Source organism: Strigops habroptila, chromosome 6 (assembly GCF_004027225.2).
Source record: "Strigops habroptila isolate Jane chromosome 6, bStrHab1.2.pri, whole genome shotgun sequence".
NCBI classification, from domain to species: Eukaryota; Metazoa; Chordata; class Aves; order Psittaciformes; family Psittacidae; genus Strigops; species Strigops habroptila.
The window spans coordinates 47,360,750-47,378,983 of record NC_044282.2 but is presented as its reverse complement, the minus strand read 5'-3'; the positions used below and the strand labels follow the sequence as shown (position 1 = coordinate 47,378,983).

General features: G+C 46.7%; 1 long non-coding RNA gene across 1 annotated transcript; it reads right to left on the bottom strand.

The window, feature by feature from the left end:
- Positions 1 to 2,190: 2,190 nt before the first annotated feature.
- LOC115609404 lies at positions 2,191 to 14,428 on the bottom strand. Its single transcript, XR_003991854.1, has 3 exons — positions 14,332 to 14,428; positions 13,497 to 13,583; positions 2,191 to 2,250 (listed from the first exon to the last, which is right to left on the bottom strand). It is a non-coding gene; the product is annotated as an uncharacterized LOC115609404 (long non-coding RNA).
- Positions 14,429 to 18,234: the final 3,806 nt, after the last annotated feature.

Here is an 18,234-nt window from a genome sequence, read left to right as displayed (position 1 = left end):
CAGGAAAGCGTTGAATGAAAGAAATATATGGTTAAAGAACCTGCCTTAATGAGCAATGGAAATTCTGACAGGTGGTGAAGGAAGCCAAGCCCATTAATGCTTTACTTGCTGGGGATGTGCTGGGCTGCAGGACCCATCAGGAGCAGGACTGTCTTGTACAGGAATCCTCCCCATGCCATGGGGCTGCTTGCAAGGGAGAGGCCCCCAGGCTCAGAGGGGATCGCAAGCCTCCGAGGGTTTGCTCACCAGTGAGACACATGTGGGGTGTCCGGCAGCACTTCAGCCACATGTTGCACCACAGCAGGTAACGTGGAGCTTGTGTGCTGGAATTGGAATGCTCTGGGAGGCTTAGGAAAAACCCTCCCTCCCATTTCAGCGATGGGATCTGGGAGAAATGATGGTGTTGTGTGGGCTCCCCATCCACTCCACATCAAATGCTGTCAAAACCTTCTTCTGCACATCCCTGTCCTTCCACATCCATCCTCCACTGCAACCCACCAGCAACCAACATTTGTGACAAGTGGATTCTTGCTTTCTTTCCTTCTTTTTCAACATGAAGCTGGTGATATCCCACTGAGAGGCAAATGGTGACTCCCAGCCCTTCCCACCTCCACATTCAGAAGAGAAGCACTCTTAAAAACAAACCATGAGAGATGGGCAGAGAGCCCACTGTTCTGTTGACCTGATCTCTTCCCAGGAGATTTAGGGTACCCAGCATCTTATAAAAATGGGCTTTCTTATCAGCAAATTGATTTGTCCTAGAGGCAACTCTTTTTACTTGCATCTTAACTGTCACTACATCAGCAAAGCCCCTGAGATGCAAAATCATCATAAACTGCATCAAGCTTCACAGTGCCCTGGGCCATCACCTTCCCAGCCTGTGCTGCACCTAAGCCACAACCTCCGCTTTCCTTTCTGCTTCCTCCTTGATTTTCAGTCTGCCACCAGTCCTGTGCTTCACTTTCAGACAGAGACTTTCCCCAGGTGGAGGGGAGGGAAAGGCACCTCTCATCTCAGGATGGGGGAGCCTTGGTAAGATGTATAAATCAGAGGAGAGAGGAATAGGGGAATTCACACCAGGTCTGTTATTACTCTGACCACATTCTCGCTGGGGAAGGTAACATGTGAGGACCCACAACACAAAAGCTGCTGTACCGTAAGACAGCTGGATCCCTGTGTGTGGAGAAAAAGTGTCAGAGAATGGCTGAGGCAACCTGATGTGACCACCTAAAGACATCTGAGAGGCTAACATTTGATTTCATTTTTATTTTGATGTGTTGTTGCCTGCCTTTATTTCTCTACTGCCAGTCAGAATCAAAATGCCATTTATTTCCTATGGAATTAGCACTTATTAGAGCACCAGCAGCAAGCATCTGGCCAAGGAGGGTTTGCTGAGGGATGCTGTCCTGCTGTGCTGCCCTGGCAGGGACAAGTTTCCTAACTGGAGAAAACCAAGTGAGCATTTGCTTTGTGCTGTAGATGTGCCCTGGGCACAGAGAAACATGCTTGAATTTGCACATCTTCCATTTACATGTTGCCTTCCTGCAGCTCCTCGGGAAAGAGGAAAGCAGAAGGCAAAAGCTGTTCTGCATTTACATTCTTGGTTATCGAGGGAGACAGAACACCTCTGATCCCAAAGCTCTGTGGATGTTGCTTCACACCTTCTGGTGCTCCTGCTCCAGGGACCGTCGAGGGGAAAGGATGGAAGTGTCTGCTCTCTCCCAGCCACTGCACCACAGCTCCTCTGGTGCTTGGAAAGCACTGGGAATTGAGCTTGGGAAGCACCCATTGAGACCCATGTCCTCCTTGCCTGTTGATTAAGACCACAATTGGAGAATTAAATGAGGCAAGGAATCCTCTAAAGCATTTCTGTTACATTCTGTACTGCTGTATCTTATGAATCACACGTTTTGTGACAGGAGTTAGCCTGCTGGATTGCTTTTCCAAATAATTATGCATGATACGCTCCTTCAGCCAGCCCTCCTGTGACTCACCAGCAGGTAAAGCTTTGAACAGGGTAAAAAAATATTCCTCAGGCACGTTTCCATGGGCTCTGTGCAGCCATCAAACAAACATCAAGTCTAGCCTCTTTGTACTGCTGTCTGGCTGCCGAATCCCACTTCAGATGCAACGAAAAGGGTTTTGTGCAGAAGATGGTCCTGCTCCTGCTTTGGAGAGAAGCAGGGATTTCAGCAGTTTTGGTGTTGTCTCGCACTCCTTGCTCTGCTTTGTTGTTATGAGCCACCAGGTCTACGGAAAAAACCCACAGAAAATAACCTTCTTCAGGGTAGGGCAAAACTTTACATCTGGGTTTGTGGTGTAAAGTCACGTACCAGGATGGCCCTGCCAACAAAGAGTATCAGGAATGGTGAATCTCTTGCCCCATATCCCTCCCCACCTGAGACTGAGGGGCCAGGAGGAGCCAAGATCCCAGTGAGTGCTGGGGGAGCCCCAGCAGTGCTGCTGGAGCCAGGAGCCAGGCACACTTGTGGCTGCATTTGCAAAGCAAGCTTGTGTGTAGCAGGGGAGCTTGCAGCCAGGCAGCCTGGCTTTTGTTTTCAGAGAGTACGGTTTAGGGGCAGTGGAGTTAAAGTTTAATTAAGCAGTGCCTCAGAGAGGAAAGTCGCACCTAGAAACTTTCCCTCAGAGGTGGTTTCACAGGAGCCCAAGCACATGATCTCTTTTTAAGCATCTTAATTTTGCATGGCTAATGGACATGATGCTTCACAGAAAAACAGAGGGAGGGATTGCAGCATAAACCATTTGCAGTGACTGCTGCAAAAGGGGTGGCAGAGGCTCAGGCAGAACCAGCAGGTTGCATCCTGCCTTGGAGCCATGGAGCCTGCTGGCGTCTCCATCCGCATCTATTCTTGTGGGGCTCATGCCACCATGGGGTAAGGTTGGGGCCATAAAGCCCCAGCCCTTAAAGCCACCAAATGCCCAGAAACATCCCCTGTCTGCCCTGTATCCCCATTGCCCACCAGACCCCAGCTGGCTTTGGTAGCACCTCCCAAATGCCAAATGCTGGAGAAGGCAACCACCAGGTCTGGTGGCTGTACCAGGGGGACCTGCAGGTAGAGTGGCAGATTTCCATAGGAAACTGGAACAACAAATCATTAGGAAAGCGAAGGAGCCAAAGCAAGTCCTTCTTCTTCGTTCAGTAACGGTACCCAGGCACAGAATGATGATGGGGCCAAACCTCATCCAAGCTGCTTGGGTGCATAAATCCCTTTTGTTATTCATGGGAGCAAAGTGACTGATGGCTTTGAAAATCTGGGCTACGGTGCCTCTGGCTACAAGACCCCATTCCCTCGACTGCCAGGAGAATCCAGTGCAGAGACCCAAATGTGGGAGGGTCAGGAGCAAATTGAGAGACAGGAGACTTGGGGGGAAATGCAGCACTTGGAAGGAAAAAAAAAACCAACCCTGTTTAATTCATATTTTTTCTGATATGGGAAGCTGGATACTTGGAGAAGAAACATAGAAGAAACATTCTTGTAAATTAATTTTGCTCAGAGTGAAGCAAGGTTGGAGAGATGTTTAACAAGACATTACTTCTGTTATTCTCGGCTCTTCAAAATGCTTTCTATAACTGGAGTATTTCAAGTGAAGGCCTTTTATTTCAAAAATGAATGGTATTAAGCAATTAAAATGCTTACAGACTCTAGGCTTCAGTACCATGGGCCTCATTTAACGCTGGTCTTGACTGCAGCGTTGTGTGCAGAGCTGCCTTGCAGAAACTATGAAGAGAGAGAACAAATGTTCATTTTCCAAGCCTTTGCTCTATTCTGTTAAGCTACTGTTGATGTCCCATTGCTGAGCTGCAGGATACAGCCTTCTTTCTTTCTTAAAAGACAGCTAAATGGCTGCTTTTAATTTTCAGCATTTTATTTTTCCTCAAGCCAGAAATACATTAGTGACCGACACATGTGTAAGTACTTCAGTGTGTAGTGATGCCCCCTCTCATTGTTTGGAAGTGAAAATTGGTACTCTGATTTGTAAATGTATCCATCAGGTCCTTTGCTGTGCTAACCGCATAAAACATTAATTACCCTTAAAGAATTAAAAAAGAATAATTCTGATAAGTGGTATAACTACTGAAATTATTTGCATTTTCCCAAATTTAGTGAGATTTTGGAAAAACATTTTTTCCCTTTAAGACTTCAAAACATCCATACATTTCTGTCTCTAGGCAGAACAGGATTTCCCTGTCAGACCCCCGGCATCTCGTATTTATGACATCTGCCAGACATCATGTCTTTAGCACCAGTTGCCCAAAACCAACCCTGCTCATGAAGCCAGGGGAGTATTTCATCCAGTTACCTTCCCCTAGCACCTCCTTGCCTCACAGCCTTGATGGCATCCCTGTCCTCCTCACCACCACCACCTCCCTCCATCCCTGGGCATTTTGGGAAGAGGTCTGGTGTCAGTGTGGGGTGCTGGCTGCCCTCCTTTCACATGAAATCCACCTGGAAAGCAGGATCCTCAGCCCTGCTGAGGAATACCATATTGCATTTAGGGTTAAAAGGGGCTTGCTCCCTCCAACCAACTGTTCTGAAGGCTTTTTGGATAAAAAACAGTCACCCTGTGGAGCTATTTTGCAAAATTTTAGTAGAAGAGACTATTGCAGTGAATGCTGTGCCTTCCCCAGAAAAAGACAGGAAAGTCGTCCTCGTTTCCATGGATACCATGTAACGGGAACCGAAAATGAAGCTGAAGCCGCACTTTCTGATGTGGCTCACTGAGCCTCCCCATGTCCTCATGCTCAGGAAAGGGACAAACAGCCCCTGTGGGGTCCCATGTCACAGCATCAGCTGCGCATGTTGAGCCTTGGAGGATCACCATGAAAAAATCCACATTTGTGGCTGAGCAAGACTGGAAACTTTGTCATGGCAGCTTCTCCTCATGGAAACCACAAGGGCCAGGGAGGCTGAGCAGTGCAGGGCTGTGCTTTCTCCCCTCCAGATTAAATCTGGCCAAGCATGTGTTTTATATATGACCTTGGCAAGCTGCTTGATCAAATAAATAGATTTTTATTTCATCTATCCATAAATGTCAGAATTATGTGGCATATTAAAAAGAACCCCACAATAAACATAAAACAATAGATAAGAATTTGTGGGCATCACATAACTAGTGATGTTCCCTCAGTTGCCAGTGACATAAATCTCCAGCCGTTAAGCTCTGTGCGATCCATCACGGTGGCATCAGCTGTGGTGATTCACATCTCCTATTACGTTGCTTTCGGCACGACCATGTGCTTTTGCTTCGTATCCGTGCTGCTGCTGCTGCAGCGGGTGGGAGGAAAATCAGACTGGCCCCAAAGCACTTGTGAGTGGTGTGCTGAGCCCTGAGCTTCTCCTTCCATCAGAGATGCAAAAATCAGGCTCCTTGCCCACTGGAAAAGGGCAGTGTCCAATATTCCCTGCTTTACACACCTTTGCACTTGCTCGCTTGTAGTTCCCAAGCACAACCCTCTGGTCAAGCCAGGGTTTCTGGTCCCAGCCTGGCAGCTCAGCCTAGGGCTCTGCAGTCTCAGTGCTTCAGTTTGGGGTCCCTTGGGAAATGGGAAGCCCAATAAGAATCAGACCCAAACCACAACCATTACACCACTCCTTTACCCCAGCGGAAGACCTGAACTTGCAGGAGATGAAAACAATGAGCAGAAGTCAGCATGAGGGAGTAAAAATGAGAGATAACTGAATATTCAAGATAGCATCAATGTAAAGCGTGGCTTGCCAAGATTTTCCTTCAATATTATCTACTGTCATTTACTAATTGTATGTACACACACACGTGCATGAGACACAAGGTGGTGGGATGCAAAGTTTTCCTGGCATAGGCTTCAAGAGATGCATTACGCGTGGAGGGAAGAGGCGCAAGTAAGCTGTTCGGATCATCCCTCACGAATGCCAATAAAATCTTAATACCATGCCATTAAGCATTCACAATACACCATCTGGACTGCAGAAAAGCTAATTTGGGAATATTTTAAACACAGCAGTTTATAAACTCTGGCGCATTAGTTACCTAGTTACCTGGAGGGCATTTTTGCAGGATTCAGAGAGAAATGGTAAAAGGCACACAGAGCACTGCAGAACAAACTGCATCCGTCTGGTTTTCAAGTCCTCCATCCTGGGCTCATAGGAAGACCCTGAAGGCACTGGAAAGCCACAGATTGTCCCATTCCCAGTGGACAGGCACTCCTTTTCCAGCTAAACACTGGGATTCTTTTTTCTTTTTTAATATATATTTATCTGATGTTGGCTAAATTTCCCTGACCAGGAGTGGTGGAGATGGAGGGCAGCAGCTCCTGAACCCTGACTGCAGAGAGGAGGAGGAGGAAGCAGCTGGCAGGTGGGCAAGGTTTTCTATGCAACCAGTGTCTCTTTGAGCTGGTTTGGGGCTTGGCAGGCTCTGGTGAGCTGCTGGCTGCAGGCCAGCGCTGTGGTTGGGGTTATTTATTCTTCCTCTGCCTCTGCAGTTGATCCTAATCACCATGCATGCAGCCTGCCAGAACTCAGTCCTGGAAGGAGATTTTCCACACAGGTGACCAGCCCATGCAAGTTGGATCTATTCTTCAAACCAGAAAACAGGCATCTTCCTTTTCTCCCTCTGAGCACAAGGGAGCACTGCAAGAAGCCCCATTGCACTGCTTCCCTGCAGAACCAGGCAGGCAGTACCCTGCTCTGCTTTTGTAATCAGAAAAGCTCTTGTTAATTCACCTGATTTACCTCTGCTCTGGCCAAGTAGCCTAATACCATCATTGGGTCCTTGTCTGCAGCTGGTTTTAATACCTGAAGGCATTTGGCTGCTCTTTCAGCTGGCTTGGACCCATCACTACCTTAATGAGACCTCCAATTTTATGGACCCTTCCCCACCCAGTGATGGCCATTAAAACCTTCAGAGTTGTAACTGTGCACATACACATTCACACATCATCTGAAAGAAACCCTGAAATTATGGAATGCACATATAAAATTGCCATGCCTGCAGAGAAAAAGTGTTTATTTTCACTTATTAAGTTGGGTTTACTAACCAGTAACATTTTGAAGAATGGTTTCTTATATTTGAGTTTAGAAAAGTTTTCTGCATATTTTCGTAGAAGTAGAAATATTTTAACGGAGTAGGAAAGTCTAGCTAAATATTATGTCTATCTCTTTTCCTAGCTTCTTCACAACAGCATATTTACCTTTTTTATACTTCATACCTAAGGAAGCTCAAATCTGGCTAAAATTTAGCTGATGAAGGCTTGGGGGTTTTATCCAGTTCTGTGCTGTTGTTTTGTGCTGACTTTTCCTTGAAAAGGCTCAGCACTTCCCTTCCACCTCAGAGACCAATTTCATTTTATAGGACTAAAAAAACATCACAAGGTGCTCAGCTGCTGTCAATGCCACATGATGTGTCCTCTTTGGCACACTGGTGTGAGGGCACAAAGAAGGTTTTTCGCTCTGTGCTGGTGCAGAGGGCAGGTACATGGTGGGGGGTGCACCCTGTCAATGAGCTGGGGGATCTGGGTTCCAGGGCAGCATCCTGCACACCCACATAGCACAGCCTACCCATGTCTCTGCCTTCGAGGTGGTACCCGCCATACCAGAAGCTGGGATGCTACAGTGGGATGAGTCCCTTGAGTGTGTACATGTGGGTAAATATAAAAACAAACTGTCAGGAAAGATGGTTGCCTGAGGTGTGTAAGAAAACAGCAGTAAGAGGAAATAAGCTGTCTCTTATTAGATCTGCTCCCATCTTAGAGTTATGATTAAATCATGGGTAAGTCAAAACCACCTCCTCATGAGCTGTAATATCAGGCTTTGTCTGTGGATCCATTTTTTGCCTGCAGAGACACTGATCCCCTTGGCTGGGCCCATAGAAAGATGCGCAGCACCCCAGGCCCGGCACGGACAAGTCCATGTCCAGGCTGGAGAGAAATGGGACTAATCCTGTAGCAAGGGCTGGTTGGGAACACCATGAGAGACTTCCAACACAACAGGGCAGAAATTTCATGGCAGCATCCAGGGTTTGAGCACCTACCCCAGACTGTGAGGTTCTCTTTAAGAAAGGAGCTACAGCTTTATCATTTTAATGATGACAAAGCTATCCCCCACTTTCCTCTTCCCTAAACCTCCATAGGTCCCCCCAGCTCTTTTCTGCCTGTCCCAAAACACACTCACACACCCACTCGCTCCCTACCCAGCATCAGTCACAGCCCAGTGAGTGCACCTCTGTAATTTCCACATCTGAATGTTTTTACGGTTCTCCTTGGTGCTTCCCCTGCTTTTCCCTTCCTCTTGGAAGTTGTGGAAGGGGAAGCAGAAGCAAGAATCATTCAATTAGCATTCCTAACAATAATACCCTAACAAAGATCATCAGCTGGAGAATGAGGTGCTTCCCACACCAGCAGGGTGCGGGCTGCTGGGGTGAGCAATCTTTGTATCAAGTCTCCTCAATGGCAAATGATGCCAGTCCTCAGCTGGTATAGGCTGAGGTGCAGGGTCTCCCCTGCTCTGAGACTTGCTGGAGCCCATGGCCATGGGATGCCCTGCAGGCTCTTGTTCCCCAGGCCTGCAAAAACCATCCTGCAGATGATCACTGCACAAGAAGTAGTGGAAAAACATCACTCATGTTTGTCCAAAAGGGAAGCTGCAAGGGAGCAAAGGGAAGTGTTTTCTAACCAGCCTTGGTGCGTTCTTTCCTGCACCAGCAAAAGAAGGGAGAATAATTCTCTTTCTCACTGTTTCAAGAAGTTCTACTTTTAGTTATTTTGTGATGGTCCTCCTCCCATCCAAACTCCCATCTTTTGCTGAGACAAGGTAGGTATAAACAGCTTTTTCCACAGCTGAGGCTTTCCAGTGACACCCAGAGATGGTCTAACCTTGCCCAGCCTGAGAAGGGCAATCTGGGCTTTTCTACGCAAGGAACTGCTCTGCCTTCACCACATCAGTGCACTGAAAAGCATTCATCCTCCAAGCATGCACATGCTTCCCCCAGTGCAAAGGTACTCGAATAACACAGTAAGATACAGAAAGAGAAAGAGATACGCTGAAATAAATTATGTTTCATTCGTCAAATGTGTGGAGGAGCCCTCAGTTCTGTGATAGCTGCAAGAACTTGGAATACAAAGTGGAAGAGAGACCTGGGCTAGTTCATGGTGAGATCCCCATGCACCATCATTCCTTAGCTCAGCCTTGCCTTTGAACTACTGCCAGGGGTGGGAGACACAAAGCCACTGTGCCCGCTCTCAGACTGCTCCCACCGCTCCCATCCTGGGAAGGGGAGGCTGCATTTCACATTCACCCTGTGCTGGTGACAACTCTCCTCTGCTTTCATCACCTGGGACCACAGGTGACAGAGGCCTTCAGGGTCAAGTAAATGGCTCAAGAGATGCTGGAGCAGCACCTGACCAAGGCTGCAAGGTTCAGAGAGTGACCTTGCAAACCGAGGTGTGGAGATGGATCAAAATTTCTGGTACAGAAAGTGCTTCCTCAGTTTGTGGTGTGGTTCTTTTCTGGATGTGTAAATTCTGCCTAAGGAATGTGGAAGGTCTAGGGCAGAGCATTAGCACATTGTCAGCCTAATCACACAATAAAGCCTGCCACAGCGCAGCCAGAATAACCATTTATGGAGTGAGCCGATGCTGAAAAAACTGTTGTTTACAGCTTAGCGTCTCCTCTGCCTGAAAATCACCCAAGGAGAGGAAGGAACTGGGAGAGGATTCATTCGGTGATTTAATGTTTAAATAAGAGTATGAAGCGGGTATTTCTGTCTCCACTCAGGAGGATTCGGGATTTGATTCCTCCAATTCCCTGCAGCCACTTCTGGGGCATGAGCACATAGGCTGCACTGTGCCCCAGGCGTCCCCTGACATGGGTGCCAGCAGATAGGAAAAAGCCCATGGGAATGGGGTGCCATCACACTTATAGTGGAGAAGGGGAGAGGGAAAAAAAGTATTTCAGCAGGATCATTTTATTAGCAACTAGATAAGGGATGCGAATTCATTCTGTTGATGGCTTTAGGAATAGCAGGTACTGCGGAAGGAGCGCATCCTGATTTTCACCTCTATTTCCAGACCTCTGTAAATCCGTGGACTGGGGTGGGGTGGGGTAGGGTAGAGGGAGTGTTGCACACATGTGGTTGTACAGCTCTGGTGGCAGCAACATGCGACCAGCCCAGATTTTAGCTCGATTTAACCCGTATTTTGTAGAACGGCAATCTGAGCCACCTCTAGTTAAATCACTGCAAATCATGAGCTAAATCAATAGTCAAATAAACCATCTCCTCTTTATTTTAGTTAGTTGAAAGAAATTGGTACCTTCTTCCAATTACTAGAGCTAATGTTGTTTAGCTCCTGTGTGAGGAAACATTCCCCATTTCCCAAATAAATTGCACATTCGGGCTAATCAACCCTCTCGTAGCCTTTGCAAGGTAAATAACTGTGATCACTGTGGAGTAACAGGGAGCACATAAAAGCAAAAAAAAAATTATAATTAGGAATCATGGTTGTTGAAATAAGGCTGCTGGGGGTTCCCATGCCACCTGTAGCACCGTGCCCTTCCTGGAAGAATCCCATGTAGGTGCCCAATTCCACTATAAGTGTATCTACCCAAGCACAAATGCTTGCTCCTCAGCAGGCTATTTACAGTTAACATGCTTCTGTGCAGCCTCACAGCCTTGAGGCTATGTCTATACCAGGACCCCAGCAGCCCTGTGGACTGGTGGCCTCAGGAGGGCTTAGGGCTATTGCAAAGGGCATGGAGGACCATGCTACCCCGCAGTGCGGTGGTGACCCAAAATGTTCGGCCATGCTGAGCCTGACTTTTGCCTGTCCAGCCGTTGCATAGCAGTCTGCACAATATTAAATGAAATATTGTTTCTCTGATTATTGTATGCTTTGTACTTCTTTTAGACTGATGAAAACAGTCACTTGATAAATCTGGCCCCAGATTTATCTGTTTTCCTATTTATTGTGCAGCCTGCTGTGTCACTTCCCTTCCAAGTTACAGTGGCTGGGATATATTATTTCAAAAGTATTTTTCCTTAAAGTGCTATTTTCAATGACACAGGCACGAGCGAGAACAAGCGTGGTCTTGGGAGCTTTCAGACAGTGTCTGCTTCAACACATGGCGTGGCTGCTGAAATGCCAACTTCTGATCTGGACCCATTATGGTCACTCAAGCAATTTCACTTAAGACATATGATAAGGTTGTTATGGACAAAGTACAGCCTGTATCTATCTACTATTTCCTATTCTCCATATCAGTGCCACCTAACACCTGAGTCCATTTTCCTCATCCTGCTAGCTCCTGGCACATAGTTGGTGTATCACAAAGACTGCTGCTCACCAAAGGAGATGGCAGCAAATGGACATAGCACATCATCAACTATTGCTTTGTGTCCTTCCTGCTGCTTTCCTCCTTGCCTTTCCTTTAAACCTCCAGCACCAGGCTGGAGGATGTCAACAGCCTTTGGCACCAGGGGAGAGTTATCTGGGCACCTCCTGACACCATTTTCTACAAAGATTGATACCAACATCAAAAACTTCCCAACTTTTTCCATCTTCCTGAGAACAGAGCAGGGTTACTCAGATAAGCTTGTTCCAACAGTCTGCAGAAGAGCAATATTAGCATCGTATGCATGAAGAAACACATTGCTGTATGGGAAAGTACCAGCAGAATGATGGAAGCTTTTTGAGCTGCCCCACAGAACTCTTCAGTAGGGATTTTTAGGTTTTGCTGACTTTCTAAAGACTTTCCTATGGAAGACATCAGCAGGGTGTTTTGCTGAATCAGTATGACAGTATCTAACAAAAATAGCGCGAAGCAATTCAACAGACGACTGAGTGCATAACTTGGCATGATCCAGACCTCCATACTGGGACAGCACAGGTGTGCTGGACCAGCAGTGGCACATGGGTGAGACAAGAACATACCCAGTGCAGGAGCAGATGACCTGAACACTGGAGGGTTGTGTCTCTGGGGCATGGGCAGGAGCACTTCCAGCAGAAGCCCTTTAACATGGTAGGAGACAGGAGCAGACCTAGGTCTCCCTCCAGTTCTGCTGAGGAGTGATAGAGTAGACACCAAAGAGAAGAGATTCAGTTAATTAATTCTGAAAAGTTATTTAACAGTATGTCTTCTTTGGAGCTTTCTGGGAACACCAAAGCAGCAACATGCTTCCTGCCACAACACTGTTCTTCCTTGGCAAGATGGCCTTTGCTGTCAACAGCAGACTTCATGTCCACCTATGGCTTTGTCCTCAGAGATGCTTCCTGAGCTCAGAAAAGCACTGGCTGATGTGGGCTTCGGGGAGGATTTCCTCGACTATGGATGCTGTGTTGAGCTGGAGGCACAAGCCTCCCCCAGCCTGTTATGTATGGACTCCTAGTGAGAGCCCACAGCATCGTTTCTCCCCCAAGTGAGATAGACAGTTCTGCGCATGATATCTTTCAAAGCACATCTGACTGCAAGGACCAGCCTGAGAGCAGCTCTGGAGTGGGTGATTTATGAAACCCCCATAGGGACAGAGGGTATTTAGGAAACAGAAAGCTAAAAGCCATTATCTATGTGCCTAATGCCTTTACTTAGTAGGCAGTTTCCCTTCTTCCGATGTTATTAGCTTCCAGGTAACACTGAGAGAATGAGACCCTTTTTCACATGAGGTAATTAATCAGAATACCCAAATAAGCCCGTGAAAGCACACAAAGCATAAGAAAAAATAACCCCTCCCACACACACATCCCTGCTTTCTCCTCACCCAGGAGGAAATGCCAGCTGGGATAAGAGGGCAGATTCAGTAGTTATAACGAAAAGTCTTTTCTTTATGAGTAAACTAATATTTTTCTGTTTCTGTTTTTGACTTTAATGCTTTGCATTAAATTATGCAATTTAATGCAGAAACTACCTTTGCTAGTCTTTTGATAAAAGCCTGCATTGTGGCAGCTGTTAGGTGGGGGATTTTCAGCCATGACTGTTCTTTCAACAGCATCCATCTCTTCAGCCTTTGGTCTCCCCAGTGAGCTCACCAGCAGTGCAATTGTCATAGGACACCAACCCCAATACAGTGTTAGTCAGAGGAAAGGTAGTTCTCTTACAAAAGACCTAAATGTTTTGCTCTGGGATTTCCACAAGTGATTTTCTGTGGCTATATTCATGTGTCCTCTGCAGGCTCTGCAGTTCACCCATGGCAAAGTGTTTGCAGTGGTGCGATGTCCAGGCTTGGCCCGGCACCATTCCTACCCCAGGGCATGGTGCTCAACTGCAGGTTGTGCTGCACATGGCCATGCCCAGAAGTATCTGCTTTTGGCCCCAGACAACAAATCCTAATGTGCAAGTAACCCCTGTGAGACAAATAAAAACTGGTTGCAGGAAGATAGATAATTTACTAACCAGTGTGGTGGTGGTTTTACATTAATAAGTAATAGCACATTAGCTGGTGGAGGAACTCTCTTCTACTTTAATGGAATAATATTGGTGTTTTAATAGGTAGAAAGCCCCACTTACCCAGGGAGGCTGCAGATGGAGGCTCCAGCTCCTTGCTTTTCCTCAGCTCAGAAGCAGTTTCTCCCTGAGCTCAGTGGGAAGACATCACTATGGCATGAAAACACAAACACTGCTGAGGTTACACCCAGAAACTTGCACATCCTTTTGTGCTATGGATCCCCGTAGCTGTAGTTTACTAAAAGACAGAGTGGCACTGTGCATGTGGAGGGCAGGGGCATAGCAAAACCTCACCTGCACACTTTAGGGCTGTAATTAGAAAAACATAAAGAAACTGCAAGCTAGCATCACCTGACACCAGCAGTCCTGGCTAGAAAGCTGGATTTGACACACAGCCTTGCCAAAGCACTTGCAAGCACCGTTTGGCATAATCACAAACAGCGCTGAACGTTTCTATGGGACACATGGCCAAAATTATGAATGGAAGGAGCTTTCCAAAGCACACTAGCTGGGGTGGACAAAACCCCTGGGGAACCCAGTTGCCCACACAGCTCTCTGCAGGGTTTGCGTTTATGCCTGCATCAGTGGCACCCAATGGGACGTGTGAGGGCACACACCAGACACCAACCTCATCATTTCAGCCCACAGAAATGGGGGGGCTGAAAAAAGAGAAAGCCAGGAGGCTTTCTCTTACACAGACACACTTTTGTAATTCATATAATGCACAATGGCAAAGAGATAATGCACAGCTGCTTGGTAAGCTGGGATCTATCCTCTCCCTTCAACATTTCATGTCAGCTCACAGGTACAGCAGCACTCCTGTGGTCACTGTGCTGTGTGACGCTGGGAGGACAGGCAGAGCCTTCTGAGGATAAGTGTTATTAAAATCACATCTGACCTGCAATCTGTGTATCCAGAACTGAATCCAAACTTGCCAAGAGTTCAAGGATGCTCAGATCTGAAGTTTTGGTTCAGGCACGTCTCTGGAGACCTTATAAACCTATTTACTCTGCAAAGAGAAAAACAGGAATCAGAGACCATGTCTGCCCCCGGGGCCTTTCCTCCAGCTGAGCTGGCATGGTCTGGGAGAAATTACTTTGGTTGCAGGGCCAAACAGTAGGAACTTTCCTCTGCTGTTTAGTTATGGCTTTGTCTGTGGAGTATTAACCCCCTGACAGGAGGCAGCACTGGCTATCAGCCTGTTTCTGAGCTGAGTTGATGGAAGATGAGGGGAAGATGAGGGGCTTCATCAGTGATGTCTCAGGGTCATTGGCACTCAGAGGTAGCCTGCTTGGAGCATCTTTCATGCACTGAGGTTACCACCTGTGCTAAGAAGAAGACTGAATGTTTTTTAAGAGGAGAACTGAGTCTTAGTTTTCCCTATTGATGGCTCTTGTGTCTTAGCTTCCAGACGGCTTTCATGTTTAGGTGGTTGGGATTTATCAGCAGGAAAACTCACAAAATAGGACAGCAAAGTGCTTTTCACAAGTGAATGTGTAAAATCCATACATTTATCAAAATTGCATGTGAAGTCTGGAAACCACAGCACACAAATTGGGTAGCTAATCAGCAAAGCTGTAATTGCAAACCCTTGCATCAGGCAGCTGAGTCACGAGATAAAGTGGGAGAATTGGGGATGAACAGCAAGAAAATCCACATTCTTGGCTTGGAGAGACGCAGAGCATTTCTGGTTCCCTCCCTGGCTGCTGTCAAGGCTTTGCAAGTAAATAATCAGCATGAATAATCTATGCATTGCATGTACACTACTCACGTAGAATAGTTTTAATGTGGAGAGGATTTAAGGGATTTTGAGAAAAACTGCTTAGAGCAGTTTCAAACAATTGCTAGGTATTAATGTCACATTTGCAAGTCCTGGTGTTTCCCTGATTTTAGCAGAACAATATTTTCTGCTTATTAAGGGTTTATCTTCTTGCTGTAGCTGTAAAAATACCAAGGACAGACGCTAAATTGCAGGTAAGTATGCTGCTGCGCTAGGGAATGGCCTTGTACCAGATGTAATTGAGGCAAACCCTCTGGAAAGCCAGGAGGCTGAAATTTTGTCAGTCATTCAATCTGCTTAACAAGGGTTGGTGAATACAATTAGGGAAAGCAGAGCTGATTCGTGGGCTATATACTGGCCAGAACAGAAGTAAATGTGCTGAATACATTTTATGACAAGTAGTTCAACCAAGCCTAATTTCAGAATTGTTCGCACCACGATGCTGTGCTTTTATTCTTGCTCTGCTTTTGAGATATCAGTCAGAGGATATCAGTTCTTCTCCCGCTCTCTCCAGATAATCAGCAGGCATTTTTCATAATAACACATCTGCTAAATTTCCAGTGCGAACATCTCCATGTATGCAGAGCCCCATGTGCCCTACAGTTTCACAATATCAAGATTATATGTTTCCAAGAACCCTTTTTCAAACGTGCAATTTGAAGCAATGATTATAACCATTATTCTATGTGTCTGAGCTGGTTGGTGGCCTGTGCTTTCTCTACAAACAGGGAGACAACCTACTCAAAGAAAATTAAAACCTTGGCAGGGAAAGGAAGTTAAATCCTCTTTAAGGAACTAGACAGAGAGCTTAGTGGGCGACAGGAAGGTTGTGGCTGTTGTCTACGTAGAATTTAATCAAACCTTTGCCATTGTTTCCCAAGCATTCTCCTGGAGAAACTGGCTGCTCATGGCTTAGAGGGGTGCACTCTTCACTGGGTAAAAACCTGGCTGGATGGCAGAACCCAAAGACTGGCGGTGAATGGAGTTAACTCCAGTTGGTGGCTGGTTACAAATGATGCTCCCCGGGGTTCAGTACTGGGGCCAGTTCCGTTTAGTATCTTTATCAGTGATCTGGATGAGGGGATTGAGTGCACCCTCAGTAAGTTTGTGGGTGACACCCAGTTGGGTGGGAGTGTTGATCTGCTGGAGAGTAGGAAGCCTCTGCAGAGGGATCTGAACAGGCTGGATCAATGGGCTGTGGCCAATGGTATGAGGTTCAACAAGGCAAAGTGCTGAATCCTGCACTTGGCCCACAACAACCCCATGCAACGCTACAGGCTTGGGGAAGAGTGACTGGAAAGCTGGCAGTGGAAAAGGACCTGGGGGTGCTGATTGACGGCTGCTGAATGTGAGCCAGCTTGTGCCCAGGCAGCCAAGAAGGCCAACAGCATCCTGGCCTGTATCAGCAATAGTGTGTCCAGCAGGGCCAGGGCAGTGATCATCCCCCTGTATCAGGATGATACACCCTGCTCTGACCCCCATCACCTCCACCACTTACACACACGTGTGCACTCACACTCCCATGCCCCAGGCAAGGGGTGACATCGTGAGATGTGAGTCCAAAGCAAGGAGTGCAGCCACCTCCTGAGGAACACTGGTTCTTAAAGGGTTGTCCTGTGTTCACCACCAAAATCAACCATGCTGTGATTCTCTGATGTCTCATATGAGAGAAGTTTGTATCGTGGCCTCCCCCTCATGGTGGGTGTTCACTCCCTTTTGGCTGCATTTATCTTTCAAGTTATCAGAGCTAGCAACCCAACAGATCACAACTGTCAGTGCATGAATGAGGTTTTAAGACAGACTAACCCAGATCGGTGGTATCTCCTCTGCAAATCATCCTAGCCCAGAATTTTTGTCTTGGAATGTGGCCTCACCCCTTTCAGGCTTATTTGCCAGGAATTCCTGAGAACAGTTGTGCTGCTGCGACATGCCTGGCAAATCCCATAGCTGTTAATATTAGGATATCAATCACTAAAGTATGGAAAACTGATCCTAAGCTAGAAGTAATTCTGCAGTGTGCTTAACAACTTTTATTTTTGGAGAAGCAGCACAGCAGGGTCTTTGCTTGCCCCTTCCACCCTGCACCTCATGAATTCCTGAACAGTTCTTTTTTTTTTTTATTGTACAGGAGTTTTAAACCTCTTTCATCACTGGATGGACTGTGGTGTCCCACAGGGCATGGATCCAAGATCTTTCCAGAGCAATTATGAACATCTTGCAATAGAGCTGTCAGCAGAATAATAGCTTTCCAATACAGACGTTCAGACTTTCTTCCCAGAGAATATCCCAGGCTAGGTGACAGCTTACGGGTAGAGGTTACCCTCATATCTACAGACTTCATGATAATTTCTGCATGAAGATCCCAATTCATGTTTATTCTTAAAAATGCAATGTGTAAACTGGATGAAATTTCACAGGTTTAAACCAGTGTAGCCTGCTGAAATCAGCGAGGATATCTGGATCCACAGCATGAGGGTTGGCTCCATACTTGCTTGGTCCACAAAACTTCCCAGTTCAAGCAATGGGGCTTATTTGGTTTTACTGTCTTGGAGCCAAACTTACATAATGTATTAATCAATTACCTTGGCATGAAATGCACGAGTGAGCTAATGATATTACAGATGAGGCCTTGTCAGGCCAGTGGAGGGACAGGCTGTCCTACAGGAGTCCAAAGGGGACCAGGCTCAAGAAGGGCTCTGAGGATGGCCAAGGAGGAAAGGCCTGGCCAAAATGAGGAAAATAAGCTTCATTTAGCCTAGTAATTTGGGAGAAGAGTTGGGATGGTAGCGATCTCCATTAGTGCAGCAAACATTAGAGACAAAGATGATGGTTAAGCTAAGAGGACTCGTGTCAGCAGTTGTGCTGCAAGATCAGTTGGGCTGCTCTGCTCAGGAATGGCTTCAGATTGAAAATTAAAAGGTGACTCTGTCACCTGTTAGAGCAGGGAGAGTCTGGAAAGGCTGGCCAGGGGAGCAGAGCAGGGTAAAATGCCTGTGAGTTGGAAGCTGGGATTGGATTTGA